Source organism: Pteropus vampyrus, unplaced genomic scaffold (genome assembly GCF_000151845.1).
Source record: "Pteropus vampyrus isolate Shadow unplaced genomic scaffold, Pvam_2.0 Scaffold62, whole genome shotgun sequence".
Classification (NCBI taxonomy): domain Eukaryota; kingdom Metazoa; phylum Chordata; class Mammalia; order Chiroptera; family Pteropodidae; genus Pteropus; species Pteropus vampyrus.
The window spans coordinates 984,893-986,822 of NW_011888843.1; the positions used below are offsets into that span (position 1 = coordinate 984,893).

The 1,930-nt window shown below is 48.3% G+C and overlaps 1 protein-coding gene across 1 annotated transcript in view; it reads left to right on the plus strand.

The window, feature by feature from the left end:
* Nucleotides 1–1,930, plus strand: part of BCL2 (BCL2, apoptosis regulator) — a 166,936-nt gene that overhangs the window by 89,959 nt on the left and 75,047 nt on the right. The gene's annotated exons all lie outside the window — the stretch shown is intronic.

The window sequence follows — 1,930 nt, forward strand, 5'->3', positions numbered from 1 at the left end:
CCTACTTCACGTGGCCATTAAAAGCGTAACCCCCTCCTTTCTTTCCTTTGGGAGAAACTCAGTTTTCAAAACTATTACCTGCAGTGTTTTTAGGGCCACTTAGAAGTCGTCCATAATAATGAGGGCAGCTAGAAATGCCATATCCTATCTACTGTTGAATTCATAACCCTCCCCCCACCCCACTCCCCCAACCCCGCAGAGCAAATGGATTACACTTCTGGTAAAACCTGATCGCATTCGGATAAAACTTGCGCGATGACCAGGACAGTCATAGATGGCCTGTCCCCTGATCTTCATGATCGAAGTGCCTCTGGTTGCACAGAGTGGCTCTGCTGTGTGGGTAAACGTGTCTCTACTTGCTATGTAGAGCCAGAGATGGCCGCCGATTTAGGATAATTCCGAATGCCATGACATTGTACACGCAGGAGAGGAAGACGGCACGTCAGCAGCGTGTACTGTTGTGAGGTCCCTGTTTCACTGTGCATGCATGAAAGGCTGCAGCGAGGCCAGACTCTCTCAAATAAAATGGAGAAAGTAATGGGTTACCAAAACTACAGTGCTCCGTCAAAGGGAATTTTAGTTAAGGATTAACGGTGACCACTTAAAAAATACAGATGGCTTAAAACTGGAAATAAAGGATGCCACACAGAGATTCCTGTGGGCATGAGTCAGTACGAAGGTTTGAGTCAAAAGAAAACAAGACCAGTCACTCTCGAGAGGCTTTGAAAAGACATGCAGAAATGCAGGCCACAAAACAGACACAGTAAGACTAGAGCAGCGTTTAGGCATAAAACTTGATATCCGGGACGAGGAGTGTGAAGTAAAGACAGAGGCTGGAGATTTGGATCTGCATCAGAAATATCTCGAGTGAAGGTCGAGCAAGCACGAGGGTTCGGGCAGCCTCAGGAGGGGCCAGATGTTCAGAGATTCGCGAGAAGCTGCATTTGCTTCGTGGAGTCCTGCCTAAGCGAATGGAAAGAAAATGTAAAACCTAAACCACTGTACGAACGGCAGGGGGAAGATGACCCAGAAGGAAAGCAGAAGGCTCATGGCGAGATGAGCTCATTCAGAGACATATGACTGAAACCCAGATAAAGCTACTATCTCTTAACCCAGCATCTTTCATTAGAGGTTCGGTTTCTCTGAATTTCATTCACAAAAGAACAGTATGCATTTAAACTAATACATTTGCTCATAGAATTGTGGCTAGAAATTCATCGCCGATGAAGACGTTACAAATTAAGGAAGTTTTAAGCAAAGGTACTTGGAAAGTGTACCGTGGGAGGGAAATTTTAAGCCAGTGATAAGATAATAAAGACTCAGTGCTAATCTGACGTTGACTATTGTAAGGAAGAAAAAATTATTCTTCCTTGGGCCTGAAGCTCTCCCCTGCTACGGCCTCCGTGAGTCGCCTCCTGTATATTCACATTCTGTACCTTCTCCCTCTGTCTCCCGTTGGAGTGGTCCAGGCCCTTCCAGGGGTCCCCAGCCTTGCTCGGCCTCCTAGAACCTTCATCTCCCCTTCACAAGTAAACTCAGGGCTCCCAAACCCTGGGACAAATTGCCTTTAATTGTACAGCTGCTTTCACTGCCGGCCCGTCTCCTCCTCACGTTTTCAAGCTTCTTTAGAAGCTGCATCGTCTCTCACTCTGCTTCTTCACACCCAGCGCCCGCTTCCCACCGCCCCTCCGGTGGGTCTTCCGTTGCTATCACTCTGATAAAACAGCTGTTTTATAAGGGGCTTGCACACCAGTGTCTGAGAACATCAGAGCCAGGCTGCTCTACCTTTCTGTAGCAGCAGGAACTGGGGAGACGTCTCTCTGTAAACGAGACCTCCTGCTTCTGTTCCACAAGCCGAATTCTCCCTCTGATGGTGCCAGCCGCCATCCCCGTCCAGCGCTCCGGCTGTCGCCCTTTCCACCGGGTGACC